Source organism: Apium graveolens, chromosome 2, assembly GCF_009905375.1.
Source record: "Apium graveolens cultivar Ventura chromosome 2, ASM990537v1, whole genome shotgun sequence".
Classification (NCBI taxonomy): domain Eukaryota; kingdom Viridiplantae; phylum Streptophyta; class Magnoliopsida; order Apiales; family Apiaceae; genus Apium; species Apium graveolens.
Window position 1 is genome coordinate 17,264,084 of NC_133648.1, and position 24,061 is coordinate 17,288,144.

Genomic DNA, 24,061 nt, shown 5'->3' on the forward strand with positions numbered 1-24,061 from the left:
AATATTGACTTGTTAACTGAACATATAAGAAAATGTTCAGTTCTGAAATACAAGTGAAACTGGATAAGTGATTTGAAATGTAGGTGGCATTTTATTCTTATTTGTAATGTTTTTGCAGCTGTACTATCCCCACCCTCTGATACATGATATACTTTGGGGAACTCTGCATAATGTTGTGGAACCTTTCTTAATGAATTGGCGTGGAAAGAAGTTAAGAGAGAAGTATCTTTGCACAGTTATGGAATACATACATTATGAGGATGAAAATACTCGGTATATATGTATTGGGCCTGTAAACAAGGTCAGTTTGCAATTCTTGATGGTGTTATTTTTTGATAATATATTTACTATATATACAGGGAAAAATCTGACAATTACTTTATGATTATTTATTATAATTGTGTATCATTGTGTATTCTTTTTATATTATACTTTCTGGAAAGTTTGTAACATTAATTTTTATACTCTGTGACTAAACCTTCAAATTCAGTAGCTTTACATTTTCACAGATTTTTCAATAAAATGTGCATTTGGCAAATAAGCAGGACATACATATTTTTCTTCTTTTTCATATATAATTTTGCTTTCTGTCTTTACAACAGAGGCTATCAGGATCATCACTAATGATTTTGGCAAATAAGCAGGACATACAAGGTGGTCTTTCCCAGATGAAATAGCTAAAGTAAGTGAGCTATTTTTGTTAATTACCTACAGAGGTTTACATTCCCTACCATTTCAAAGTATCATGTTTTGTGTGAATTGATAAATGAAAATTTATGCCAAAAGAAAATTCTAAAAAAAGAAATTAGTATGTGATTCTTCGTGTAAATATGTGATTCGTTTATTTTTATTTATAGGATTCTAAAATCCTACATATTTAGAAGAAGTAGATATGCTCCTTCCTGTAAATATGTGATTCATTTGTTTTTATATGTAGGATTCTAAAATCCTACATATTTATAGGAAGTAGATATGCTCCTTCGTGTAAATATGTGATTCATTTATTTTTATTTGTTTTTTGTGTAACTCTTGCACGTTGTTTTCAATATGCAGCTATTGATGCACCAGGAGGATTTCTTTTTGAGTGGTGGTCTGTCTTCTGGGACATTTTCATTGCAAGGACAAATGAGAAACATTCTGAGGCTGTTGCTTCTTACATAGAGGTGCATATAAATTTTCAATTTATTGCTTGTGCTGCTCTCTTTTGCAGATTTATTATTCTATTTAATTTTTAGAAATAAAGTATATGGCAGATGGAAGATCATTTTATATGATGCTTTCACTGTGTTAACTCCTAATTTTATATGATGCTTTCACTGTGTTAACTCCTAATTTGATATATAGTAAATTGATGACACTGGTTTTACAAGGTCACCTAAATAAGAACTTTAGTGCACTCGAAAACTTTGGACCGAGAAATAATATGGAGCTCTATGCCGAGGAAGCTCTGTAATTATGTTTTGTGAGAACGGGGATGGTGCTCAAAGAAATGTAGAAAGAACTATGACTTCTCTGTATATAAGAATAGTTGGTCAAATTTCACTATATTTAAAAATTATAATTTAAATTTCTCTGACGGTGATAATAAATTTTGATCTTTCGCACAAAGAAAACTTCTCTTGATATTCATTCGGTCCTGCTATTAAATTCCCAGCTCAAACATGACTGCATTAGGTAGGAAACTAGGTGGTTGATAAGAAAATTAATATGATTTTTACCTGGAATAGTTTTAAATTCTCATTTGACATCTATTCAACAGTTAAAGAAAGAGTGTTAAACTTAAGTGTCTGAAATTGTGCACAAATCTTAAAGTTTAATAACCATTGATTAATTATCACATGTTTTTAAGATGCGTAGTTGATGCGTAGTACTAATTATTTGAGGATTGATCACTTTATGTAATTTCTTAGTAGTGCTATAGTACAAAATTTGGTGCAAAAAAAAACCTACAAAATGATGTGGCATATGATATATGATATATAATATTTTAATTTGGTTGTTGATTTTAGTGCATGGGCCATTCTTATTAATGTGTACCATATATCCATCTTGTGAAAAATTTATATATAATTTTATATATCTTACATTATCCTTTTTTTGTGTCATGTTATATATTCTTATAAAGTTACATACTTTTTATAAAGTTCAGAAATGAATAAGATATCTCAATAACCTATCGACTAACTCATTCACTAATGTAAGCAGTCTTCACGAAGCTTTAAGAGAAGTGATGCTTGAGTATAAAAGGTTCAAGAACATAATAGAGCTGTACTTTAGGGTAAGTCTTCATCCCATTCCCAGTCTTATTACATGTGTTAGCATAAATAATTCCAAACTTTCTGATATATTGCAGATGAAAGTTTGGCATCCGCCTGCCTTCTGTATTTAACGACAACCCAGGGTTCGAGAATGAAGGATGTACTGACTAGGAGTAGCTACAGCTGAAAGCAGTAATAAACCTGGTACTGTCATCAGTTATTGTATTTTGGAGTCTGTTTTTCATTTAAATAAATAAAAGTCCTATAATCCGGAAGGATGTATTTGAACTTCTGCATGTTTCCATTTCTGTATTAAGCACATATTACAGATATAATGTAATTCTTCTCATTAATGCTGCTAGTCATCAAAAAATAATTGACATTCAATTACTAGGCACATCTCCTGAACTACATCTATCAGAAAGAAGTGAGCTTATTATCTGTGTTTCCCTTTTAAACATCTGAACTCTGAAGCTTTGGCTGTCAATTACATGATTCTCAATTCCTTTGACAAAACTTTGTTGGTGTTAGAAAATAGCAATTGCATAACACTGGTTTTGCAGGGTCACCTAAATGAGAACTTTAGTGCACTGGAAAACTTTGGACAGAGTAATAATATGGAGTTCTATGCCGAGGAAGCTCTGAACTTATTTTTTGAGAGAACAGGGAATGTGCTCACAGAAATGAAGCAAGAACTGTGAGTTCTCTATATATGAGAATAGTTGTCAAATTTCACTGTATTTAAAAACTTATAATTAAAATTTCTCGGACAGTGATAACATATTTTGATCTTTGGCAGAAAGAAAACTCCTCTTGATCTTCATTCAGTCTTAATATTAAATACTCAGCTCAAAAGTCACTGCATCAGGTGGGAAACTATGTTTTTAATTTTTTTTAAATAAAATCAATGTTTTTAAATGAGCCCATGTATTCATTTTACTACTGCCAAAATTTTGCTCAGTCAAATTATATTTTACCTACTACCTAATATATATGCCCTTCTTAGATCTGCAACTAATTAGCAAGGGTATAGTCAATAGAACTGTACGTATATTGATAAACAATGTTAATGTTAATTTAGTTTTTCATTGTCAGGAAGGAGCATATCGGATCTGGCGAATATAAATGAAGTATTAAATGCTATACAGTTCTGATTGGTTATCTTCAGCATTTCCTCCAAACAGAAGCTGTATGTTTGGACATTCTAGCAAGATTTGTTCCTTGTTGATTTGTTCACTATTTCTTGTAGGTGATCTGTTCTCAGAAGGATCTCTGAATCCATATGCAGCTGATCCTTATGCATTTGATTAGAGGTAATTATAATTCTTCTTAATCTATCTTTTATGAAAATTAATAAAACAAATCTGCTGTGACCGCCACTCTTACTGTCACAGGTTGGATTAGAAGCCAATAGATCTATACACATAACTATAAGATGATTACTAGTCCAATATTAAATTTGCTTCAGTAGTTTAATTCCAGTCACTTTCCCTCTTGGATCATCAGCTTGGTCTGCTCGGCTTTTACACTGTCACTGTGGTACAATTCCTAAGATGGAGCGTGCGCACACACACACACTCACTATTATAACATTTTAAGGGAAGAAGTCAAGCAGGCCGCCTATAACTAACAGTTTTGGATGATACTTTGGCAATTACGCAACATCATGATGCAGTTAGTGGTACTTGCAAGCATTAGAGATGTTTATAATGTCAGATGTAGTAACTAGGGAATTTGGATTTTATTATTTTTGGTTGGGATGTTTATTTTACACTTGAATATAGGTATGAATTGAGTTCGTTGTAGTGAATGTTAAGAAATCTGCTATCAATTTATCTTTATGTTTCTGTTCGATATTTTTGGATATTTTTTATTGGGATGTTAGCATTGTTTGATTTTTTTTGGTTGTAGATGCAATTGGTTCCCTGTGGCTATAAATAGTACCAGGATGGCATACAATTTACAGAACATTAGCATCATAATGATTAATGTAAATCGATGTAAAAAATGTACAAAAGACATCAGGTAAAATAATATTAAATGAAAAAGAACTAAAAAAATGATGTGAAATAGTCATTTGACATCGATACCGAAAAGAAACTCAATGTTTTTTAAGTCAAATATCATCGGTTAGAGAAATTGGCTGATGTTAAACAAAAAGATTTAACATCGGTTCGTGAAGAACACCCGTATCTTATCCATCATTTCACATCGGGGGATAATATAACCGATGTCTGATCAAACATTTCACATCGGGCAACTAATCTAACCGATGTCTGATCTAGCATTTCACATCGGTTTGTTCAAATTTTTTTTAATAAATGGATTTTAGAGCTTGTAGATTTCATGTTTTAATGGATAAATACCTCATAATATACTCATATTCACCTAAAAATACTGTAATATAAGCTGAAATTTGTTGCAAATACATCACATTTAATCTTAAAACCGATAGATAGCACTGTAATAGACATCGGCTGTTAACCGATGTCAAAGGCTGATGACATTCAACATCACACGCGAAGACATCGGTTCAGATTTTTTTTAATATCAGTTCTGAACCGATGTCTGATCCCATATTTTTAGTAGTGCTAAATGGTATTATCCTTTCCTACCTTGTTTGTATGATGGTATCTAGTTTTGGCATTATTGTAAATGATGATACTTAGCTTTTTGGATCTTGAAAGATTGATGTGTGATAGTACTTCCTGAAATTCTGTGTACTTACCTATACTGTGCTGTCCTTTAACTGTCAATCCTAGGTTACTCTTTACTGTGTTCTACTGTCTATCACTGTTCATGTACTAATTTTATGTGCTGTGTTTGGCTATTTTAGAGAGTGTTTATTGCTGTGTTAACTGCATATCTCCTACATTTATTTCTCTTTGCTAGTTATAAATACACACCCCTTGCACACCATGACCAAAACACCAATTGACACCACTCTCAATTTGTTTAGTTCTCCTTCTTCTTTGCCTGTTGAGTCTTTGCCTGAGGGCACCCTTGCTGCTAGGTCTAGGAGAGCTAAGAAAACCAAAATGACCACTGATAACCAATAGAAATTTGCTAAGGCAAGGATCTTAGCTGGTAGAGTTGCCATTTTGGATAGAGAGTCTGAGTTGTTTCACTTGTTTGCTGTTGCTAAGTGGGAACCTTTGTTGTTTTACCCTACTAGGAGAGTCTTAACAGAACTTGTAACTGAGTTCTAAAGTAACATGCGGTTGGGGTATGGGGAAAATATAGTTTGTTTTCTTACTACCAAAATTGATGGCAAATCTGTTGTCATTGATTATGCTAAGTTGGGAAATATTCTCAAACTTGATTCTTCCATCTTAAGCTTGCCACCAATTGATGTCTCTTCCACATTGACCTTCAACAATGATGAACTTGATAAGTTCCTCACTATTTTCTGTGGGAAAGAAGTCCCTAAAAATATTTTTTAAAAAGATAAGGGTATAACCTATGAGCACTTCACTCCTTTTTATCAAGTCCTTGCTGAAATTGTCAAAAATGATTTTTATCCTTCAAACACAAACAAGTTTGTAAACTTTGTAGAGCTTAAAATTATGTACAAACTTGCTTCAAAATCTGTTGATTTTAACTTTCCTTATGTGATCTTGACAAAAATGATTTCTGCTGATCAACATGGTTATATGCCTTATGGTCTTCTTCTCACTCATGTGTTTGAGTACTTCCACTGTGACTTGCTTACTCACCCCCATTTCTATATGAACCCTAGCATTTCTGATAAGAGTCCTAGGACTGAAAATGCCATGCCTCCTTCTCTTAGTATTTAGTTTGGTTCTTTCCCTCATGTTCCTTTGTTTTCTAAGTTTGTGGCTGCTAAGACTTCTGTGAATGCCATGCCTATTATGATTGATGATGATGTGCCTGCTCCTATGCCTGCTCCTGTGTCTCTTTCCATGCCTGCCTTGCCTATTTCCTTGTATGATTTGTCTGCAACAGTTTGTGTTTTTCCTGCTCCTTCGTATGTGAATGCTTTGCCTGTTGTTACCGTTGCTGTTCCTCCAAGTGATGTGCCCACTTCCAGTCCTACTCTTGTCCAACTAGTTGCATATTTTAATGTACTAGTTAAGCTTTCTAGTAAATGTGAAGAAAATGACATGAATTACAAGGGCTTAAAACTCAAATATGATCTTTTAAATGAAAGATTTACTGAGTTGTTGGGAAGGGTTGACATTCAAATATAATCTCTCTCAAGTTATTCAAATTCAGTTTGACTCTGCCTCTACTCAAGCTGCTCCTGCTACTGTCATTGAGGAAATCAATTATGTTGATATGGAAATAGTTGGCAAAGATGAGGATGTTGCTGGAAATGGAGATGGCACTACGGCTAGTGAGAATGTTTCTTTAGTTGATTCTGTAATCAATTTTGATTCTTATAATCAGGTTGATTAGTTGGTTTATGTTTGCATGCCTTTTTCTTGTAGCACTATCTGTTTTGTGCTAGTTGGTTAAGTTGTCTAGTTTGTTATTGTTTCCTTGATTGGGTACTAGTAGCAAACTGGTTTGTTGTTTTTATGCTTAGCTTGTGTTTCAGTTGGATGGTTGTAGGCTGCTACGCCTTAGTTTGTGTTGGTTAATGCAGTATGCTTTCTTTTGCCATTGTTTAATCTTTCTAATGTTCATTGACTTAGAACTGCTGCATAAGCATACTAGGATTCAAGCACACACATGCCATTGATCCTATGGACTTCCTGGGGGATCCTGCGAGGCTCCCTTGATCTGTTCCCAGGGGGAACTGGCCACATGTAGAAAAGCATTTGCATTTGTGATTATTGCAGGTTGAAATCTCAGCTTTGGTGCTTGTTCTTTTGGATTTGGAACTACTCTATAGCACTGTTTGTATTCTTTGTCTCAAACTTAAGTTCAATTGTTATATTTGTCACTTTGAGAAAGATTACTAACTTGTGTATATGTAGTATGGTAATGATATTAATTCTAAACCCTGGCCCCTCCCCTTACCAAAATTCATTCTGCAGAATTGAGTTTATTACATTTGTGATTTCTGCTATGGATTTTAAGTTGCAATTTTTTTAGGTGTAAAATTTGGCAAAGTTTGTGCTTAAGGACTAATACCTTTGTGCTTGTTTCAGGACTTAAACTCCAAGATGAAGTGCTACTCGACCAAAAGAAACACATCGGCTACCAATCTACAATTTTATCTTGCTAAATTAGCATTATTTTTTTGAATTGTGTAAAATAGAATAACTATTGTGTAGTTAGAATTATTTTTGGTAGAATGTATACTCGGTTGTGTAGCATACTATCCCTAAACCTCTACGGCTCTTTATAGTTTAAAATTTCATAGTTATTAAGTTTAATGATATTTTGCTATAGCTCGATTTTATCTCGAATTAAAATCATGCCTTAATATTCCTTGCATTCGAATTAATCTAGCTAAATCGAATAAATTTTTAAGTACTCAATGTATAATTGCAGAAATTTTATAAAAGTACTAACAATGTTTAATGATGAATGTTTGCAGAAACTTAATGGATCATGGGCTTAAATATGGAAAATTCGAATTTCTGGAAAATTCGAACAAACTTGAAAAAATTTGATCCAAAATTCTCAAAATTTTTGTTATAAATTGTTATGCTCCTAATGAAGATATGATACTAACAACTTATATCCAAATGCAGATTTAAAAATTGATTCTTTTGCAATAAATTTGGAACAAATTCGATCAAGAAACCAAGTTCAAACAAATCAAGATTGGACCATTTTCAAGACGAACTTAACATTTTGTAATCTATTTCATCTTGTAAAAATTGGTGGTCTTTTTGTATTCGTTGAATAGGTTATGATGAATTTGTAATTAATAACCAGTCCCAAATGTGAAGATTCAGGATGTTTTGACTAGTTCAGAGTAATAAGGAGATTGGTGTTGTGTTGGTTGTAATAATTAGGATTTAATCACGTACCAACCCACTTCCCTTGTTCCCTCCCTCAATACTAATTCTCACTTTTTGGCTTTTGTCAAAAAGGGGAAGAAAGTATTGTACGGGATGAAAATGAAATTTACTTGTGCTAACATTGTTTTGTAGGTACGAAAGAGGATCATACAGAGTGATAAGTTTCGACACTTGTCACAAGGGGTAACTTCTAAAATTTTCTCTTTCTTATGTTCTTATTTGCTTGCTTACGTGTTTTCTTGTTTGTGTGCTTATACTTAGGGAAAGCAACTCTCCATATTTTTATTTGTATCTTGCATAATGCATACACTTAGGGGAAGTAGTTCTTGCACACACATATTTAATTTTCATTAGTAGGTTTTGACAAATACCAAAAAGGGGAAGATTGAGAGGCCAACGCTTTTACCCTTTAGGTTTTGGTGATTTGTCAAAAGTAAAAGTGAGAATTAAATTAGATTCCTAGGTCACGTAGAATCCTCCTTTAGGGTTTTTTGAGGCATTTACCGAATCAAGTCGAACTAAGTCATTTTGGATAAACCGTACTAGAATGCTTTCCGACACATCTTCAAATGATATGACTTGGGATAGATATATCAACTCAAAAATATATTCTATATTAGGTTGTTTTTGTCAAACAAACCTAGGCTTACAGCTAAAGGTACATAAACCGAGAACTTTCGAACACTGCTTTTACGAACCAAAAATGATCAAATTATTTAAAAGCATGTCACACTTAAATTTTTTACTCTCAAATATATTTAATATATTTATTGAATATTTATGTTCAAATTTTTAATGTCAAAAGCCATGCCAAAAGACCCAAAACAGATTTTATTCCGAAATACCCGTAAATCCTTATTTATCCGGATAAAATCATATAATATCCAAAGATAATTATTCCATGGACCTTATAATAATTATTTTATAAGGAATATTATTATTGAATAATTTTGAAGTCAAACCTTTTATCTGCCTCGTCGGTAAAGACAAATGTTTTTTCCGAGCGCTCCGGAAGGCGGTTTTAACATTCGTAAAAATCCTAAACAATACTTCAAAATGTCTTTTAGTCTTGAAACTTGGGATTTGTCTTTAATATCTTTCCTTTTTTCACATATATTATTTTCGTGATTTTGGAATAATTTTTTTTCGGGACCCCTAAAACGATACTTAATCGATTTATCGGTCGCTTAAAAGTCATATATGGTCAACTTATTTCAAGGTGAAATTTTGACCATTATCCTAAGATATTATTTCTAGAGGATCCCCAAAATTTCATAATATTTCATTGTTTTTTCGATTTTTAGTGAAATACACGATTTTGGTTGTCGATAAGCGCGCAGAACGTTTTCAGCTTTGTCTAAAGAATGCAAAAACGTGTCAAACCACTTTTTGGTCTGAATATTTGAATTCCTACAGCTGTAAATAAGTTCTATGGACCTGACCCCACTTGTCCTTCCCTTGGAATATGTGTTAGTTTTATTTTAAAGCTAACAACCTTAATATTTGGCCTATAAAAGGACCCCTAACCCTCCTCTTTTCCCAAGCCCTTGGTGAGCCAACCTTATGCTGATAAAAACACTCTAGAAATATTCTCTCTTCTGCTCCTAAATTGCAATAATGTTTCTAGAGCTTAATCCCTCTTTCTTTCATGTTCGAACTTGATTTTGGCTTGGTTTTTATCACCCATTTCTCACCCAAACACACACTGATTTGGCCCCCTCTCTTAGGCATGTTTCTTGGCCTTATTTTGCTGCCTTTGTGTGACCACTTGAGCCTAGAAAAGTCAGTATCAAAATCCACCCTTCGGTCATTTTTCCGGTGACATTTCAGGCGACTAGTTTTTTGTGTTTTTGGGCTTCACCATCTCGTATCTCTTGTAGTCTTCTCTACTTTGAGGATCTTGAGCCTTTGTAAGGTCAAGAGTGATAATATTGGTTTATCTTGAACTCTTCCTTGTTAGATCCAAACATTTGATACACTTTTGTGCAAGTTCCGCGAACTTTGGCATTAAAACGCACTTGTTCTTGATTTATTTGTGTAGTGTATTTTGGAGCCTTAGTAGGAACATAACAAGAGTTAGTAGCTAAGATCTACTGAATTTTAAGTCCTTTCACTCAAGATTAGGAGCTTGAAGTGATTAAAGGCATTTAGACGTTTTTCAGTTAAACCGTAAGTGGTTTAATTCTTGGTTTTTGAACATCAAAATCTTGTCTACATTTGTTCTTGATTTTGTTATTTGAATCTTGATTATCAAGAGGAGTTATCTTGAACAAGAACATAACAAACTAGGCCATTTGAACTTGAAGAAGCAAGTTCAAATTTTCGACCATACGAGTTGTTATACTCGGCAGAATACAAAAGCTCTAGTGCCTTGCGTTTCTTGCTTGTTTTTCTCTCTTTAACAAGTGCACTAAGCTAGATATAGTCTTGTGTTATTATGTTTTTAACCCTTTCATACTTTCTCTTGAAAGAACTAAAAGAAACGAGATGAAAAAGCATTTGGTTTCACTACTCTTGGTCGAATAGTTTTACTAGGCATATTGGTTGCATTTCGGTAGTTTTGATCCACTTACCAAGTGCATTTAGCAAGGTATAGACTTGTATTTTTAAGTCCTGGAGCCTTTCATTCTATCTCTTGAAAGGACTTGAAGAACGAGCCTATAAATTGTTCATTCGGCCCTTACGTGTTCCGTGTTCATCCTTGGCCGAACAGAGCACACACCTGTATTCATATTTATTTGCTTGTATTGCATTTTGTTTGTGTGATTTGTGCCTTACGTGACATATCCTGACAATCTTTATATTATTTTTTGCACTAGTCTAACGCATAATAGGTTGGCGCACACCAACTTTTATATCATTTCCGTACTAGTGTAACGCGTATTAGCGTGGCAAAAGCCGAATAGTTTAATGTATAATAGCATCGATTTATATATTTTATCGTCAAATATATATTACTTGTTTGCTTGTGTGCTTGTAGCTTGTCTTCTTTTCTTTGCAGTGAGGTGAAGTGAAGTGAAGTGATCCTTGTGCTAAGAACCAAGTCTTAGGCATACTAACGGGGATTTAGTAGCCTTCGCACCGTGAGGCAAAGGAAAGACCCAAGATCTGAGACCTAGATCCGGGACCCGCCAAGAAGAAAAAGGATGAAGGCTATGTAAAAGGATTTAAGAGTTCTTGAAGAGGTGACTAGGTTATTACGCTCCAAGATAGTCTTGTAATAGGGTTGCTATTTATTTTGAGGAAGTTACATGTGTGAAATATTCCAAGACATTTAAATAGTGGTTAGTTTGTAAAGGTTTCTCCGCCTACTATAGAGGTGGTTCTTTATAGTAGAAAAAATCTCGAGTTCGGGGAGGAGCTCAGGGACTGAGTAGGGGTGAGTGGACTCCGTTTGTTGAGTTAGCCACCGCGAACTAGGATAAATCGACCGTATCGTGTATCTTCTTTCCGTATCTTTATTTTCCGAACTTAACTAGCTTGCTTACAAGTAGTTAACGTTAAGGAGAAGAAAAGAAATTTCAAAAAGCCAAGCTCTTAAATTTTAAAAAGGTGATAAGCTATTGAACCCCCCTTCTAGCTTATAGAACCCACTCGCGGGACATATCACCTTCCATTAGAGAATAGATGACATTAACATTTTCCCTTTGTCCACGTACCTCTTGAGTTAGAGAATCCAATTTAAGAGTGAGAAAATTCATCATCTCCGTATCTTGTGCCGATTTTACTGAGTTTGTACCATTAGGTGCCCTTTCATAGTTATTCGATGCTAGTTGCTCAAGAAGTGCTTTTGCCTTGGTTACTGATGATTTCTTAAAGTCTCCTCCAGCTGCCACATCCAAACTCAAACGAATTGATCTTATCTCAAAAAGATTTCAAATTTACTCAACTAAGAAATAAATTCAAAACTGAATCCAGGAAACGAGAAAACGTTATCTCGGAACTTGAATCAGTTATATTGGATAGACAAAGACTCGAAATAGAAAATCGCAAGCCCTTAGTTCAAATCGAGCATCAAGATATTCAATTACGTAATAAGATAAATATCTTGTTAGTGGAAAAGGAAAATCATGAGAAAACCGTTAAACAATTCACTAAGAGTAATGCTATACTAGATCGTATGATATTTAACTCTAAGGAATCATTTAATCGGGAAGGATTGGGATATAATTCGAGATCTTCACCTAAGAGTGAGTTTCAAACCCCTAAAACCTCGATAAATAAAACTCCTAAGTCATCTTCTACTATGTGTTCTTATTGTAATAAAGATGGACATATTAATCTTTATTGCAAAGCTAAAGAAGGTGAACTTAAGGGGAAGTATAAGTGGATTCCTAAAAGTGAACTTATAAAGAAAAGAAATGAAATAAAGGTTGTTCAAAATAAAATACAAATGGTCAAAATTTACAAGAGACAACCTAAGTTTCATTATCATCAAGAATCTAACATTTATCAACGTAGGAATGTTAAAAATCAAATTAGTGAAAGCACTAATAAGGGACGATTTTTGAACACTCCTAAACAAGGTTATAAGACTCGAAATCCAAGTTGTTATGATCATACTCGCAACTTGAATGTTAACTCTATGCTTAGAAATACGAGTCATTTGCATGCTAGTTATTAACTCATAATAATTATGTGCCTAATGTCTATCCTCGTGCTAATTATTATAATTCGAGTCATCATGCTTATGTTAGTGATAAAAAAATCAAATTAAATTGCATATTCTAGGTTCAAAAATGATCATGACTATCCTAGAAATATGTCTTATGCTCCTCGTAGAAATGCTTATCATGTTTCTAATAAGAATTAAGCATCTAGAAATCTATTTGGTGTAACGCCCCCAAATCCGGGGTCAGAGGATTTGGTCGTCACTATAAAACCTCAATCCAAATTAACCTGTTTAATCAATAATTAAATGCCAGCGGAAGATATTTAGCACAAATGACCCCAAACTAATCCAAGATCTTTTAAGGTTACAGTTCTAGAAACAAGAAATCCAAATTCCATCAATAGTTTTTTTCACTTTCTTTTAAAACTCTTTTCAACAAATCTCAATCTCAAATTAAACCCACTAGTATAACTTCGAAATGAAGTATACTAGGCCCAAATAAAATACACAACTATAATATAATATAATATAAACAACTTTACACAAAAGAACTTACACTAATTCGCAAACCCTGGACCAACCACCTTCTAAGAGCTTCTTCTTGCTTCCTCGAATTACGCGGCTAAACAGCAAGCTAATCCTTACTGGATGTTAAATTTAAAAACAGGCAAGTATGAGCGAAAGAAATGCTCAGCAAGATCATTATGACATATATGGGGTCATTTTGATATAAAACCTATATCTGTATTAGAGCAGAACATTTAAAATCATAGTTGCTGAATCATAAAATTTTAGTTGAGGAATCCCAGATTTAATTCCTTAATTGTATTCAAAACCAATTTGATATTTTTGAGCGAGATGCTTCAGCAATACTTTGAATCTTGACGAGAATAAAATTTGTAAAACAGTGTTTATGGAAATATCGTAAACCACAATAACATGAGACAATGATTATGGATTGAATCATAAACTTTATTCAAAACCGAACTCTTCAAATTAATACTTATTTTGCTGTCATATCAAATCAGATATCAATATGAACTTTGATGCTCACAACATTCCATACTGAAGTCAACATCATTCATCTATACTAATACCACCTTTGATATTTAACAACAACGTAAGTATCAGCATAAATCAAAATCTGAATCAAAACCGTACTTTACCATTATTCCAAAACAGAAACAGTTGATAAATCATTTATTCTATGAATATCAAAAACAATATGATAATTTAGATTAGGATCATCCTCTGACGGACGTACTATCACATGCTGATCAGCCCGTGTGATAGCACAAGGTCCGGATTCATAGAAACGTGACCCCAAAATATGAGTACTCAAACAAAGGCAATATACCTGCCTGTGGCAAAAGTTGTGTCATAATGTTTCATATGGAACTTAGAAATAGCCCTCCGCTGGACCGTCCGTCCCGGTCACTTACGCAATTATGATCCAATCTTAAAACCTTTTATTGAAATAGGGTCATAATAATCGACACCCGACATAATTTTATTCGCCCAATTCTTGGGTAGGAATATTCGCAACCAAATCACTTTTATCAAAATCCAAAACATTTATAAATCCGATAATTGGATAAGTAAAATCACTTGACTATTCTGAACATAGAATAGCAGATGAGTATTTGCATGAACATAATTATTTAATTCAGCGATATATAAAACATCTATCTATCTTGAACTGAGAATAGGGAAAGCAATACTTGCATGATAAGATTTAAAATAAATATCACTTGAACAATAAGTGATGATAGGGATACTTGCCATTGGGTTTTAGTAGTTAGTCACACTCCCAAAGACGTATCTATTCTGACATTCTGTCTCAAGACATCTCCGCCCTGCTTTTCAACACCTTACTGATATGCTGCTCCTGCGATTGCTAGAAGCCAGATATCCACTTCCATTCCATCTCACTCTTTATCCAACATCTTATCTTGATCAACTCGAATGATCCGCATCTATAATTAAAATATAGAACTTTAATTGTCTAATCGATAACCACTCGACGAACTACACATCAAAAGCCTATCGTCTACCCATACGATAGCCCACACACATGGAAAACAGTCAAACACAAGACTTATGACCCACATATACACGTAATTCACATAGCACATAAGCACATAACTAATATATCACATAATTCATATCACATAAGACTCGGTTCATCAGAAGGGTCGACTCGGTATGTTTAAAATGAAAATCGGGTCAAAAATATGATTTATCGATCAAAAATCGACTCAGAATGATTCGTAAAATAAGCGACCTTTCGAAACAAAAGAATTCGGGCCTCGAAAGTATTTTTATTGAAAGCGGAATATTTGTCTGAGTCTGTACGCGTTCGTCTCGTATTAAACGGAGGAACGGTTTATTTATTATGAATTTTTGAACATTTTTCGGAATTAAAACAGGTCTCTGAATTATTTTTATAACTAAATAATAAGGCTCGAACACCCGAAAAAAAAATTATAAGAATTATCGAGCCTGAAAAATAATTTAAAATAATATTTTCTTGGAAATCGGACAGCACCTCCTCTATTTCTCGGACAGCTAGTCGATATCATATCGACACAACCAACAACAATCAACACAATACGTTATATTTACGCGTATAAACACTACAGAAATGAATAACACGGCCACCTGAACCAAAACTCGGACCAAAAGTGACTTCTCCAACAATTTCTAAAAATTATGAAATAAATACATAAACACTAACATGCTATAATATACAAAACTACGAAAGCGGAATTTCGAAATCGTTAACCAAAATAAATTCTGATCACCCCGAAGAGAATATCTGATGTCCGGAAAATATCTCCAGAAAAATCCGAAATTAATAGCCATAGACATATACACGCTGAGATGTCATGTGGAGTAATCAACGCCTTCAAACTCCTTTTCTATGTCCCGAAAATAAATTAAAACGGAAATATAACGGAAATATGCCCCGCAAATTTTCTTCTCAAAACTTCGCAATATATATACCTATGCGTAGGTATCGAAGCGCTGATCGTTTATATATATATCAATTGAAATTTGGATATACGGTTTGTAAGATATGAATTTTTGAAAATTAAAAATATATAAACAGGGAGAGAGACAGAGAGACAGAGAGGAGGGGATAAACTGTTTTTGGTAAAAAGGAAAGGGGGCAGGGGGGTTAACGCGGGTGGGGGTAGATGGCAGGGGGTGGAGGGCGCTGTTTGACACGTTTTTGTTTTGTTTTTTTTTGTTTCTTTTAACAGAGCACACCAACATATCCTTATTTATACTTGAAAATTTGTTTTGCCCCGCATTTCTTAACTTATCGAATAAACGCGCCGGTAAATAAAATTAGAAAAATTACCAAACAAATTCTAAAATTCTCAGAATAATTAGAAAACTAGTAAAATAAAATTTTCATAATTTTTTAAATATTTTTGACTTGCGCTCTATACCCGTATTATACAATTTAACGAACCGAGCTGCACTTGAAACAAATTCAGAAAATCACGAAAATAGTCTTAAAATGTTACAAATATCCCGAAGTTTATAAAAACATAAATTTTGAAATTTTAAAACAATTTTTGAAACGTAATTTATACTCGCTTTTATCAATTAAACGATTCAACGCGCGGATAAAATTAATCCTAAAAAATTCCCAAAATAATTTTAAAATTCTCGTAATATTCCAAACTTGAATAAATATGAGTTTCGTAATTTTTGAAGAATTTTGGAATTAAATACGGATTTTACAAATAAATGAAATCAAAAAATCATATAGGGCTAAATAATTGATGAAATATTATTTTCTAAATTTTATAAAATCCCAAAAATAATTATTGTAATTATAAAGTCAGAAAAATAATTTTTAAAATAATTTAAATATTTATGAAATTAAATTTTCAATAAAATCACTTTTAAAGATAAAAACAAAATGATACGACTCAATAATTAATAATACAAATAATCCTCAATCACAATTGAGTCCCACACAATTAATATTACATACAATACATAACAGACATAATATTCATCCAATCCCGAATATTACTAAACGAACTCAATTTACCGATACCAATAAAATGATCGGTTTTCAAATAAACTTTTGAAAATAATACATTTAAGGAAATATTTTCAGATATTAACAAAGATCGATATAACACTCAACAATTAGCACATTACCATTTAATAACACAACTCGTCAAATAGGAATAAAATATCCACCATTTTATTCTTTAAATCACATAAACATATTCAAATATTAATAATAATAATTTTGAAAATACGGGATATCACAATCTACCCCCCTTACAAGGATTCCGTCCTCGGAATCAGCAGAAGAAAACATTAAATGTTTTTTAACCAACTTTCCAATACTGCTTACTTAACTTTCTCCAAAAATTCCAAATAACACCGCAATTCCTTATACCACACAATTATCACGGGAGCTTCACTCCACACCATTGTTCCTTCCACATACCTTTTGTCCAATTTCTCAATAGAATCACTTTTACTGATCGCGAGAAAGAAGAATAGAGAGAAAGATAAAGAGAAAGAAAAGAAAGTGAGAGATAGAAGTAAAGAAACAGATCGACTTCGTTATATGCCATTGATATTTTAATCATATTGCAATCCACTGTTGCTGTTGGTAATCCCATCACATAGCCTTACTTTGACTCGACCAGGATAACTGAGCTTAACTTGATTGGTAAACCTTCGAATATTTGAGTTAATAAAATTATGGAATTTCAAAAAGAAAAGAATTTGATACCATAACTGGTGTCCCACCATTGTGAGTACCAAAGTCTGAATTTATGAGAAAGTGTTGTTGAAATGAAAGAATAACTGAGAGATCAATATGATCAAATGAACTTGGTATTGCGTATCCAAATTAAGACACTACTAAAGGTTGTTAACCTTCATGTATTCACAATACACACAAGTGATGGCGTCCCATCCGACTCCTATCACACAGACACGTATACCTTGTGTCCCCTATAGTTAGGGTTGTTCATCTCAGTCAGAATTAAAGAATATAAAAGGAATTTAAAATTAAATGAATAAAACCGAAAATATTTCAAAGATGATATTTCTGAAGGAAATGAAATCCAGAGAACAAAAATTTTGACACCAAATGAGCAAGTGGTGTCACATTACCAAGAAACTATCCACCAAATAAGAAAAGTAGAAGTTAAATTATCATAACTTGGCAGAGCTATCAAAACCTGAAAAATAGGCTTCATGACAACCTCTGGCACATTTAAAACACAGTTATGATTGAAAATGAGTGTTAGGGAATATATCCTCTAACAATTACTTCTTTTTGGGAGATGTCAAAAGGAATTATAGAAAGAGAAGGTATTGCCAAAGTCTTAATATTTATCTTCAATTTTAACTCTCCAGTTAAATCGTCACCCACTTCTAGACACTTCTTCACGTTCCAATGATATCGATAATCTCCATCGTCGTTAAATCGTAGTCTCGAAAGATTCCACAATAGAAGTTTGCAGCTTTCCGGAGTTCTATCCAGCTCAGCACAATCATCTCAAACGAATGTGCCTATCTTAACTTATTCGTTGGTACTATATCCAATAGTCCAACAGGAACTCGATATGAGCTCAAACGTCCTCACATAGCTATACACACTCCTACACACTCTCGTTTCTAGTTTACTATAACCTCAGCTCTGATACCAACCTGTAACGCCCCCAAATCCGGGGTCAGAGGATTTGGTCGTCACTATAAAACCTCAATCCAAATTAACCTGTTTAATCAATAATTAAATGCCAGCGGAAGATATTTAGCATAAATGACCCCAAACTAATCCAAGATCTTTTAAGGTTACAGTTCTAGAAACAAGAAATCCAAATTCCATCAATAGTTTTTTTTCACTTTCTTTTAAAACTCTTTTCAACAAATCTCAATCTCAAATTAAACCCACTAGTATAACTTCGAAATGAAGTATACTAGGCCCAAATAAAATACACAACTATAATATAATATAATATAAACAACTTTACACAAAAGAACTTACACTAATTCGCAAACCCTGAACCAACCACCTTCCAAGAGCTTCTTCTTGCTTCCTCGAATTACGCGGCTAAACAACAAGCTAATCCTTACTGGATGTTAAATTTAAAAACAGGCAAGTATGAGCGAAAGAAATGCTCAGCAAGATCATTATGACATATATGGGGTCATTTTGATATAAAACCTATATCTGCATTAGAGCAGAACATTTAAAATCATAGTTGTTGAATCATAAAATTTTAGTTGAGGAATCCCAGATTTAATTCCTTAATTGTATTCAAAACCAATTTGATATTTTTGAGCGAGATGCTTCAGCAATACTTTGAATCTTGACGAGAATAAAATTTGTAAAACAGTGTTTACGGAAATATCGTAAACCACAATAACATGAGACAATGATTATGGATTGAATCATAAACTTTATTCAAAACCGAACTCTTCAAATTAATACTTATTTTGCTGTCATATCAAATCAGATATCAATATGAACTTTGATGCTCACAACATTCCATACTGAAGTCAACATCATTCATCTATACTAATACCACCTTTGATATTTAACAACAACGTAAGTATCAGCATAAATCAAAATCTGAATCAAAACCGCACTTTACCATTATTCCAAAACAAAAACAGTTGATAAATCATTTATTCTATGAATATCAAAAACAATATGATAATTTAGATTATGATCATCCTCCGACGGACGTACTATCACATGCTGATCAACCCGTGTGATAGCACAAGGTCAGGATTCATAGAAACGTGACCCCAAAATATGAGTACTCAAACAAACGCAATATACCTGCCTGTGGCAAAAGTTGTGTCATAATGTTTCATATGGCACTTAAAAATAGCCCTCCGCTGGACCGTCCGTCCCGGTCACTTACGCAATTATGATCCAATCTTAAAACCTTTTATTGAAATGGGGTCATAATAATCGACACCCGACATAATTTTATTCGCCCAATTCTTGGGTAGGAATATTCGCAACCAAATCACTTTTATCAAAATCCAAAACATTTATAAATCCGATAATTGGATAAGTAAAATCACTTGACTATTCTGAACATAGAATAGCAGATGAGTATTTGCATGAACATAATTATTTAATTCAGTGATATATAAAACATCTATCTATCTTGAACTGAGAATAGGGAAAGTAATACTTGCATGATAAGATTTAAAATAAATATCACTTGAACAATAAGTGATGATAGGGATACTTGCCTTTGGGTTTTAGTAGTTAGTCACACTCGCAAAGACGCATCTATTCTGACATTCTGTCTCAAGACATCTCCGTCCTGCTTTTCAACACCTTACTGATATGTTGCTCCTGCGATTGCTAGAAGCCAGATATCCACTTCCATTCCATCTCACTCTTTATCCAACATCTTGTCTTGATCAAATCGAATGATCCGCATCTATAATTAAAATATAGAACTTTAATTGTCTAATCGATAACCACTCGACGAACTACGCGTCAAAAGCCTATCGTCTACCCATACGATATCCCACACACAAGGAAAACAGTCAAACACAAGACTTATGACCCACATATACACGTAATTCACATAGCACATAAGCACATAACTCATATATCACATAATTCATATCACATAAAACTCGGTTCATCAGAAGGGTCGACTCGGTATGTTTAAAATAAAAATCGGGTCAAAAATATGATTTATCGATCAAAAATCGACTCAGAATGATTCGTAAAACAAGCGACCTTTCGAAACAAAAGAATTCGGGCCTCGAAAGTATTTTTATTGAAAGCGGAATATTTTTCTGAGTCTGTACGCGTTCGTCTCGTATTAAACGGACGAACGGTTTATTTATTATGAATTTTTGAACATTTTTCGGAATTAAAACAGGTCTCTGAATTATTTTTATAACTAACTAATAAGGCTCGAACACCCGAAAAAAAATTATAAGAATTATCGAGCCTGGAAAATAATTTAAAATAATATTTTCTTGGAAATCGGACAGCACCTCCTCTATTTCTCGGACTGCTAGTCGATATCATATCGACACAACCAACAACAATCAACATAATACGTTATATTTACGCGTATAAACACTACATAAATGAATAACACGACCACCTGAACCAAAACTCGGACCAAAAGTGACTTCTCCAACAATTTCTAAAAATTATGAAATAAATACATAAACACTAACATGCTATAATATACAAAACTACGAAAGCGGAATTTCGGAATCGTTAACCAAAATAAATTCTGATCACCCCGAAGAGAATATCTGATGTCCGCAAAAAATCTCTACAAAAATTCGAAATTAATAGCCATAGACATATACACGCTGAGATGTCATGTGGAGTAATCAACGCCTTCAAACTCCTTTTCTATGTCCCGAAAATAAATTAAAACGGAAATATAACGGAAATATGCCCCGCAAATTTTCTTCTCAAAACTTCGCAATATATATACCTATGCGTAGGTATCGAAGCGCTGATCGTTTATATATATACCAATTGAAATTTGGATATACGGTTTGTAAGATATGAATTTTTGAAAATTAAAAGTATATAAACAGGGAGAGAGACAGAGAGACAGAGAGGAGGGGAGAAACTGTTTTTGGTAAAAAGGAAAGGTGGCAGGGGGGTTAACGCGGGTGGGGGTAGGTGGCAGGGGGTGGAGGGCGCTGTTTGACACGTTTTTGTTTTGTTTTTTTTTGTTCTTTTAACAGAGCACACCAACATATCCTTATTTATACCTGAAAATTTGTTTTGCCCCGCATTTCTTAACTTATCGAATAAACGCGCCGGTAAATAAAATCAGAAAAATTACAAAACAAATTCTAAAATTCTCAGAATAATTAGAAAACTAGTAAAATAAAATTTTCATAATTTTTTAAATATTTTTGACTTGCGCTCTATACCCGTATTATACAATTTAACGAACCGAGCTGCACTTGAAACAAATTCAGAAAATCACGAAAATAGTCTTAAAATGTTACAAATATCTCGAAGTTTATAAAAACATAAATTTCGAAATTTTAAAACAATTTTTGAAACGCAATTTATACCCGCTTTTATCAATTAAACGATTCAACGCGCGGATAAAATTAATCCTAAAAATTCCCAAAATAATTTTAAAATTCTCGTAATATTCCAAACTTGAATAAATATGAGTTTTGTAATTTTTGAAGAATTTTGGAATTAAATACGGATTTTACAAATAAATGAAATCAGCAAAATCATATAAGGCTAAATAATTGATGAAATATTATTTTCTAAATTTTATAAAATCCCAAAAATAATTATTGTAATTATAAAGTCATAAAAATAATTTTTAAAATAATTTAAATATTTATGAAATTAAATTTTCAATAAAATCACTTTTAAAGATAAAAAAAAATGATACGACTCAATAATTAATAATACAAATAATCCTCAATCACAATTGAGTCCCACACAATTAATATTACATACAACACATAACAGACATAATATCCATCCAATCCCGAATATTACTAAACGAACTCAATTTACCGATACCAATAAAATGATCGGTTTTCAAATAAACTTTTGAAAATAATACATTTAAGGAAATATTTTTAGATATTAACAAAGATCGATATAACACTCAACAATTAGCACATTACCATTTAATAACACAACTCGTCAAATAGGAATAAAATATCCACCATTTTATTCTTTAAATCACATAAACATATTCAAATATTAATAATAATAATTCTGAAAATACGGGATATCACATTTGGTGTTAATAATGATTATCCTATGCCTAGATTTCTATATGCAAACTCTAGTATACCATATGATGCACTAACACACGGACCCTTGAGAAAGAAGGGTACCAATAGGTTTAATTGATCCTTTGTATAGGTGTGCTTTGCTGCTAAAAAAGATGTGTGGTATCTTGATAGTGGCTGTTCATGACACATGACAGGTAATAAATCCCTTTTGAACAACATTAGAAAAGTTACCGCAGGAATTGTCACATTTGGTGATAGTAGCAAATGTGACATCATTGGTATTGGTGATCTTTGCAATGAAAACTTTAAAATATGTGACGTACAATTAGTGATAAGATTAAAGTATAATCTGTTGTCAATTAGCCAACTTTGTGATAATGGATGCAAGGTTACATTTTATCCAACTCATTGTTCCGTCTTCGATAATAATGGAAGACTGGTAATAACATGTCCAAGGGATAATAATGTATACGCTTGTAAAATTAACAACTACGAAAATGTATGTTTAGTTACCATAAATGAGGATGTTTGGTTATGGCACCGAAGGATGGGTCATATTAATATGAAACTTATTAAGAACATTTGTTCGAATGAACATGTTTGTGGTTTACCGAAACTCAATTTTGTAAAAGATCATATATGTGAAGCATGTGAAATTGGGAAACAAATTAAAGCATCTCATAAAGCCAAATTCATGATGTCTATAACTAGAGCACTCGAGCTTCTACATATGGATCTTATAGGACTCGTTCCCGTACAAAGTTTTGGAGGATGTTCTTACACTCTAGTAGTGGTCGATGATTTCTCACGTTATACGCGGACGGAATTCCTAAAAACAGAAAGCGATGCACTTGAATCATTTATTGCTCTTTGCAAAAGGATACAAACTTGACAAGAAACGTCTATTGTCTATATAAGGACGGATCATGGAAAAGCTTTTTAAAATTCCGAGTTTGTTAACTTTTGTGAAACTAGTGGTATTACTCACAACTTCTCTCCTCCTTATACACCTCAATCAAATGGTGTAGTTGAAAGGAAGAATAGAATGTTGCAAGAAATGGCAATTACAATGTTGAATGAATAACGGAGACCTAAATATTTTTGGGCCGAAGCGATGTCAACATCTTGCTATGTTCTTAATAGACTACTACTAAGACCTATTAAAATGAAGACTCCATATGAGCTTAATTTTAATAAAACACCCAAGATAAGTTATTTCAAAGTATTTGGAAGTAAGTGCTTTATTTTGAATACAAAAGAATATTTAACGAAGTTGGACCCAGAATCTAGTGAGGGCATATTTCTTGAATATTCAAATACAAGAAAAGCTTATCGGGTATTCAATCCTAGAACTTTGATGAAGGAAGAATCGTTAAATATAGTTTTCGATGAATCTAAACAACATTCGATGTATAAATATTTGGTTGAAGAGGATAATGATCCAAAATTTGATTGTCAACATAATGTGGAAAACA